Genomic DNA, 7,611 nt, shown 5'->3' with positions numbered 1-7,611 from the left:
CAAGGTCTGTTAGGGAAAGTCTGAGGCTGTGTTGATTATTGAAGCTAGAAAGGCTTATGGAGCCATGTTAGGGCCCAGCTATGTCAGGTTCATGAGTACAGGGTTAGGCCAGGTGGATGCTAATGTCCTGCAGCTAAGGAAAGAGTATGTGGAGCCGGTATTGCCACAGCTGTCCTCAAGAGACCTGCCTACCTGTGCTCTGAACTAGACTGGAGCCCTGCTCTCACCAGCCATCAACTCACTTCCCCCCTTCACTAACACTTAAACCGCCTCAGGCTGCTCCAGCAGCCTCAGGCATAGCCACCAACAGAAGGCTGCTCTCGGCCTTGATGGATACGAGAGCCCAGAGCAGGGAGGAAGGGAAGACACAGGAACAGTGACCTGTGAGAAGGTGAAGTAGACGTGGTGACATCCAACAGAATGATAGACCTGGAGGGGAAATACAACAGGGTAAGGCAATGCCAGTCAGCATGGACACAAGGCAAGAGAAGGGGGCCTTGCTAAGCGGAGGATGGAAACTGAGCTGAAATACCAGCAGTGGAAGTAAAGCACCATAAGACAAAGCTATGATGCACCAGAGCGCAAGGAAACAAGTGGCAGGAATGGAAACAAGCCAGGACCAGGTAACATATGCAGGGTATCAAGTTTTTAGTAAGATAGACCAGATGCAGCATAAAGCAGGAGAAAGGGACAATTGAGAAGGGCAGGGGTGGGGGGCGGAGGGCGGGGGAGAGGAGAAAGGGACCACAAGGAGAAGGATTCCAGACCCAGGGAGAAGAGACCAAGTGAGGAAGTGCAGTCAGCCCCCAGGACAACACAAGAGGACAGGAAAGGCTGGAAAAAGACGAGATGGATCAATGGGACAAGGTACCAGGATGAGAAAGAATGCAGGACTGGGTGGTGGGGAGGTAGAGAGGTGAGATTAGTGTATGGGACAACAGAACAAGTGGAAGATATAAGGTACAACTGAGAGAGTTAACAGGTAGAGTCCTCCCACCTGCCCCATGCCCACCCAGCCTCCAAGCTTATCTGGCTCCCTTATCTCAGGTGTCCAAAACCAGACCAGAGCACCCACTGCCTCAGGGCCTGAGCAGCACCCCACACTTCCCAAGCTCTAGCCACAGCCAGCTGACCAAGCCACACAGTCCTTCCCAAGTCCCTGAACTGCAGGCAACTCTGCCACAGCACCGAACTCCCACTCACCCAGGAGGCTGCATCCAAATTATCAAGGGCCCCTTAAGAAGACCAAGACCATAACTATCACAGTCAACAATCACCCAAGCTTCAAGGATGCTGCCAAACAACCAGAGGAGATCACCCACCCCACAACCTGGCACTAAACATCCTAGCATCTGGTAAAGAGTACTTGGGATCACAAAAACACATGCATTGCCTATTCAGCATGTAAGGTGCATCTCTCCCCTGCCTTCTGTCTGACTTGAGACTAGCACAGCTACCTAACTCTCTCTATTAGAGATCCCACACACCTGCTACCCTTAGGCTACATCCCAACAAGAATGCAGAACAGGTGACTCCAGCCTAAACTCATAAAATGCATCCAAGTTATTTGCTGCACCCCAACCCTACATCCTACAAAACATTAGAATTTTGCACTTGTTCAAAGCTCTGTGATGAACCCAACCCATCCTCACCCTCCCATGGCCACCCAGCCAAGCAGGAGCCCCACAGGCAACCAGCTAAATCAACACAAGCCACTCCACATAATAATTTTTACCCACCAGCCACAACTTCCTTGCCTTCCTGAACACCACACTAAGTACTAGTTTGGGGATTGCCTGCACTCCAATGGTGCATCCCAGCAAGAAACGGCTACAATTCACCACCTCGGGCCCCAAGCTTCATCTCACCCAGACCCAATTGCTGCCCAGCCACCACCACCCAAAGCAGGCCTCATGCAATGCCATGCCGCAAAGCCAAAATCCAACCAGAGACACTTACATGCCTGCCCAATACCCTGAAGAAGGAGAGTCATAGTCTGAAAACAGGTGTCTTAAAGGACCTTGCTATTAACAGAACAATGCTCAAAGAGGTTGGAAAGGCTAAACTATGCTTCTTTAAAAAGTGCAGGGCAAGTGGGGAAAGAAAATTATACAGCTATAAAGCAAAACAAAAGAGAGACCACCAAGCACCTGAGGCACCTAACTGACCAATTACACCTTAAAAGAAACCCTGAACAGTTCACAGCCACCATCACCAGTAAACACACCCAGGGGAGTAACCACCTAAGCCCAGTCAGTGGGGAAGCCAGACTCACCCAGAATAGCCATGCAAAGGCCCACCCCGAACTTGCTGCCACACTGCTGCAAAGGAGCACTGCTGAGATGCAATGCTGGGGACCACTTCTCTGGCTCCTGGGGAACACTGGAAAGCGCTGCTTCAGCTGACCACTGGGAAGCTCTGCTCCATGTACTGCCACTCCTCTGCCAGTCCCCTGCAGGGGACTGCAAAGCCTCAGCTCTCAGATTCTCACCTGCTTCAGAGAAGTCACAGCCCAAACAACTAAACTGCACCAAAACACACAAGGGTTCCCCTCTCAAGCCCAAACCTCCACCTTTGCTAAATCACCAGCCCCTAGCCCATCTGCCCAAGTATGAACTAGCCATCAAACTGATCAGCTCTCTCCCATACTGCCTGTCAAACATACCCCAATAAGCTAGCAGACATCTCAGTCAAATGCCACCTGACCCTCAAGCATCAAACCAGCCCCAGAACCAAGACTTCTGCCCCCGACTATGGCACAGGAGGCACCAGGTTCATTCCCATCCAAAGCTAGACCCAATCATGGAACCAAACCAGTTCCTTATATCCTCAGCTTGTGGCTGCTGTGTCACCACCACTTCCAGGCAACCATCCAATCCCTGTCCCTTCCCCATGCCACAGCACTAAGCTAAACACAAACCAATCACCCCCAAACTTGGCAAAGTCTGAAATTACAACAAAATGAAGCCAGGGCGGCAAACAAACTGCAAACTAAGCTCGATTTCTTACATGACCTGAACACCAGGCTGAAATCTAACTAGAGCAACCCCAGCCCTGAGCATCTGAACAACAACCACAAGCCTGAGCCTCCTCCGCCCACCCCAAGCCACCAGACTTCTCAGGCTTGGGAAGGTGGCAGGCTAAAAGCACTAGGCTGCAGCTGGAAGCACAAGCAGCAGAAGAGGAGACAGGCTGGAGTAGCCACTGGACGATAGACTAGACGAGTATCCTTGACACAAAGGAGGAGAGAAGGTGGGTAGCAAGGCCCATGAGACCAAGGGGAGGGCAAAACAGAGGCTAAGGAAGCACCTGCATCCAGTTATGAGTGCTATACTTTAACAAGGACGTGGTAAAGCTTGAAAGTCCAGAAAAGGGCCACCGGTATGATCAATGGCTTGCAAGGCATGCCATATGAGGAATGGCTGAGGGACCTGGGACTCTTCAGCCTGAAAGAGAGAAGGCTGAGAGGGGACTTGGTAGCAGCTAACCGCTACATCAGGGAGTACATCAAGGGCTCAGTGAACAACTGTTCACCAGGGCACCCGAGGGGAAAACCAGGAGTAATGGTAACTCCTGGAAGACCGTTTCAGGCTCAACATCATGAAAAAACTTCTTCACAGCTGGGGTGTCTAGACTGTGCAATAAGCTCCCTCCAGAGGTGGTACTATCACCTACCCTGGAAATCTTCAAGAGGAGACTAGACAGTCGCCTTGCTGGGGTCACCTGACCCCAGTTGTCTTTCCTGCTGGGTGCAAGGGGCTGGACTCGATGATCTTCTGAGGTTCCTTCCAGCCTCACAACTCTATGAATCTATGCAACAGGTAGCAGGCAAGGGGTGGAGGCAGAGCACTGGTTGGCTTGGAGGCTGCGAGAGCTGTCTGAGCTGGTTCCACTGCTGGTGTTGAGGAATGGGCTCAGGCTCAGGCTATGTTAATGGCTGGGGCCAGAAGGGCTCCTCCATGCCAAATTAAGGACACAAGTAGGTCAGGCTCTTGAAGCCAGTGGGAGGCCACGTGGATGCTCATGTCCCAACAGCTAAGGGGACAGGGGTCAATGACAGACCCCAACTGGATGGCAGGTGGTGGGGTGGGGAGAGGGTTTCTGCCCAAGGAGGAAAACAGGCCAGAGATCCATCTGAATAGCAAAAAAGAGTTAGAGAGGTGCAACACATGTTGAGGAAGGCCCTAAACATGATAAAGGGGACAGAATGGATAGAAAAGTATTTGCGAGCCAAAGGGGGAGAAATGAGAGGTGGCAGGACCATGTGAAAAACAAGCAGGATGAGTAGTAAGGACTGGAAATACAGTGAGACACTAGGGGATAAAGAGAAGAGACTGGTAAAAACCATGTTACATCAAAAGGCGAGACCACCAACAGCTGCTGAAGCCTCTGTGTGACCAAGCAAAAGAAGAAAGGCTGGAAGAGGACTGTGTGTGCAAGGCCTAGAAATGAGAAGTTAGAAAAGCATCTGAGCTACCAAGGCAGACGGGGGAAAGGCTGCAAGGAAGAGGCTGAGGAGCACCACAAAGGCTGAAGGGCAGCAGAAACTATGGGAACAGCACCTGAAACAAGGAGGAGAAAAGAAGCTGCAGAAGAGGCAGCAACACCACTGGTGAGGGAAGAAAGGTGGAGAAGCAGGGGAGACATCCTGGGGGCAAGAAGAGAGGCCAAAGAAGCACATGATGCAGGAAGGGGAAGAGGAGAGAGACCGCAGAAGCACCTGAGGCACCAAGTTCACCTAACATTTTCCAGCTTCCACACAGTAGGGTTTATGGTAGTTATCCTTCCCAACACTGTTTACTGAAATTTCAAGGCCTAAATTAACAAGGTTCTCATTTTTTTCCTGCTCATACCAATACATCTCAACTTTGAAAGGCTTAAAGGCAGCACATTACACTCAAGCAATGCCTCCGAAAACTTACCTGGCGTCATCCACTCTTCTTCAGTATGGAAAAAAACCCCAATTATTATAGTGAAAAGCACTCAGACAGTCCAACACCAACATTTCCATCACTTGGCTCAAGCTGCCACACAAAACCTGGCAAACACATGGGAAGTGGATGTTCCAATGTGCCGTGATCCCTGCTTGTAAGCACCTGTTCAACTAAAATAGGGTTACATCAAGAAAAGGACACTAGCACAACATTAGAAGACAGACAACCTTAACCCTTCCCTTACACCTCAAAAGAAACCTGAAACAGTTAACAGTCATCATCACCAGCAAGCACACCCAGGAGAGAGAGCGCCTAAGCCCAGTTAATGGGGAAGGGAAACTCACCTCAGGCTACCATCCAAAAGTCTGCCTCAAACTTGCTGCTGCAGTGTTGGGGACCACTAGGAAGCTCTGCTCCATGTACTGCCACTCCCCTGCAAGGGACTATGAAGTGTCAGCTCTCAGATCCTGACCTACAAGGGCAATAAGGGTTTTCACCTTACTGCCCTTGTAACCTAATGTTCAACCTACCTGAGCACTAGTGCTGAGCAGAGGGGGCTAATGTCTGAAGAATTCTAGTTGCCTTTCCAGTCCTGAATAACTAAAAGACCAGATTTATTTTTCATTATCATGGGTTGTAGTAAAGGCCGGTGAATGGATTTGCAGACACTTTTTTCCCAAATGTATTCAGCAATTTTGCCAGTAAGGTTACTGCAGCCTGGACTTGGTAGTTGTCCTGACAGTTTTGCACATCAGCCTTAAAGTACTTCCTTTGACCAAGTTAACCCTATCTTCTGGAACAGCCTCCTTCCACCACTGCTCCTCAGCAACTTGTTCAGTTTCATATGTAGTTTCCTAACTAGGGCCTGAATATCTCATCCTTTATTTTTAACTTACCAAAAGTGTGTTGGCAGCATCTACAAAAGGGTATAATTGTTGGGCCAGCTCAAGCAGTTGGATAACACGATGGCAACTAGAGGGCACCATTCGTTGTGGAAAGACAGACATGCACTGTAGTGGTTTTAAGACTGCTATAACAATCCCTATTTTCCTACTGTTTTTTATTTTAAATCTTAACTACAAGATTTTTGCTGTCTTACACAGAACTGCCAAGCTCTGTCTGTCCAACACAGATGATCAACACATGTTTAATTATTCTGTGAAGCTAGTGGGCGTATGGTATTTAGGGAAGATACTATGTAGTACATATGGTATCTTGTCCCGGAACAGCCCTGATAGCAGGCCAAAGCAACGTGATGATTTTCTTTGGGCGAGAGCATTCCTGGGCTTGTATTGGTCCCTCTGCAGTTTTCTTTTATATCCAGTCAATACTTACATAGGTTTACCCACACTTTCTAAACAATGCACCTCAGATAGCAAATAAGGTAGGTATTACTAAAAAGTAATTGCTTTCTGGCTGGATGTTCAAGGTCTCTGACACTTGACTGAATGAATCAAGTACCTACCCTTTCCTTTATTGAAGGCCATACACACATGCTTAGGAAATGAATTAATTACACACACACCCCATAAATATAATTGTGCGCCTGAGACGCACTCTGGTAGTAGAACAGCAGTGTAGTGGTATTAAGAAATGCCTCCTTCAGTGTGGGTGTGCATCTTCATTGCATCATTTTGTCAGGAGATGGCATGCTGTTTAGGATGCTTCAGAAAATCTCACTCGTCTAGCAACTGAATGAATAGCATGTGGATCTTGGATTTTGTTTTCGCATTTGCTTCATTTGGCATACCTGGTCTTTGGCACTTGTTTCTGGCTAACCACAAGATGCTCTCTCTACACGTGTCTTGCTTTTTATCTCACCCAAGCAGTTTTCTACCTTTCCCTCTTGAGTGTCTGAAGAGCCCTAGTTTAGCATTGCCAGAATTGTTGAGCATCGTTCAGTTAATGGCTAGCTCCTGTGAAAACCCCATCTTTTTGGCCTGTAGGGTTCTATAGCAGGCCCAGGTCCCAGGGCCTGCTGTGATGCCCTGTGGTGGCCATGCAACTCCTGCCCCACTTGGGCCCCTAGGCATAGCCTCCCTTCTTGCCTGGCAAGCCTTGCTGGAATGATGGTGCAAGGGAAGCTGTCCCGGAGGGAGCCATAACCTGTGCTGGCCAGCAGGTCCTTCCCATACTCAGCTGAAACTCACTCCTACCCCTCAAACACTAAGTGGAGGCCCTCCCAACCCTGTCAGTACCTCAGGACACCGGTTGCCTTAGGGGCTGTTGTTGGTAGTCTCCTGCCCCTGCAGCTACACCCATGACGGCTGGAGACCCTCTGGGTTAAAATCCGTGGGGAACACGTCACAGGGGTCACAATGGTGGGAGTCTACTACAGACCTCCCACTCAAAGTCCTGAGCTTGACCAGGAGTTTGCCCAGGAACTGGCTGAGGCAGCATGCTCCAGGACCATGGTTGTCATGGGTGACTTCAATTACCCGGACATCTCGTGGGAGGATCGCTCAGCAAAATCTGAGCAGTCGCACAGCTTCCTCTCGTGCGTGGATGACCTCTACCTGACTCAAGAAGTCTATGGGCCAACGAGAGGCAAAGCGCTGCTCGACCTGGTACTGGCTACTGGGGATGACCTAGTCGGCGACCTAGTGATCGATGGGAAGCTGGGTGACAGCGACCACGAGCTGATCACCTTCACCATCCGCCGAAAAGCTGGCAAGTC

Source organism: Alligator sinensis, unplaced genomic scaffold, assembly GCF_000455745.1.
Source record: "Alligator sinensis unplaced genomic scaffold, ASM45574v1 scaffold215_2, whole genome shotgun sequence".
Taxonomy (NCBI): domain Eukaryota; kingdom Metazoa; phylum Chordata; order Crocodylia; family Alligatoridae; genus Alligator; species Alligator sinensis.
This window is presented reverse-complemented; position numbering follows the sequence as displayed.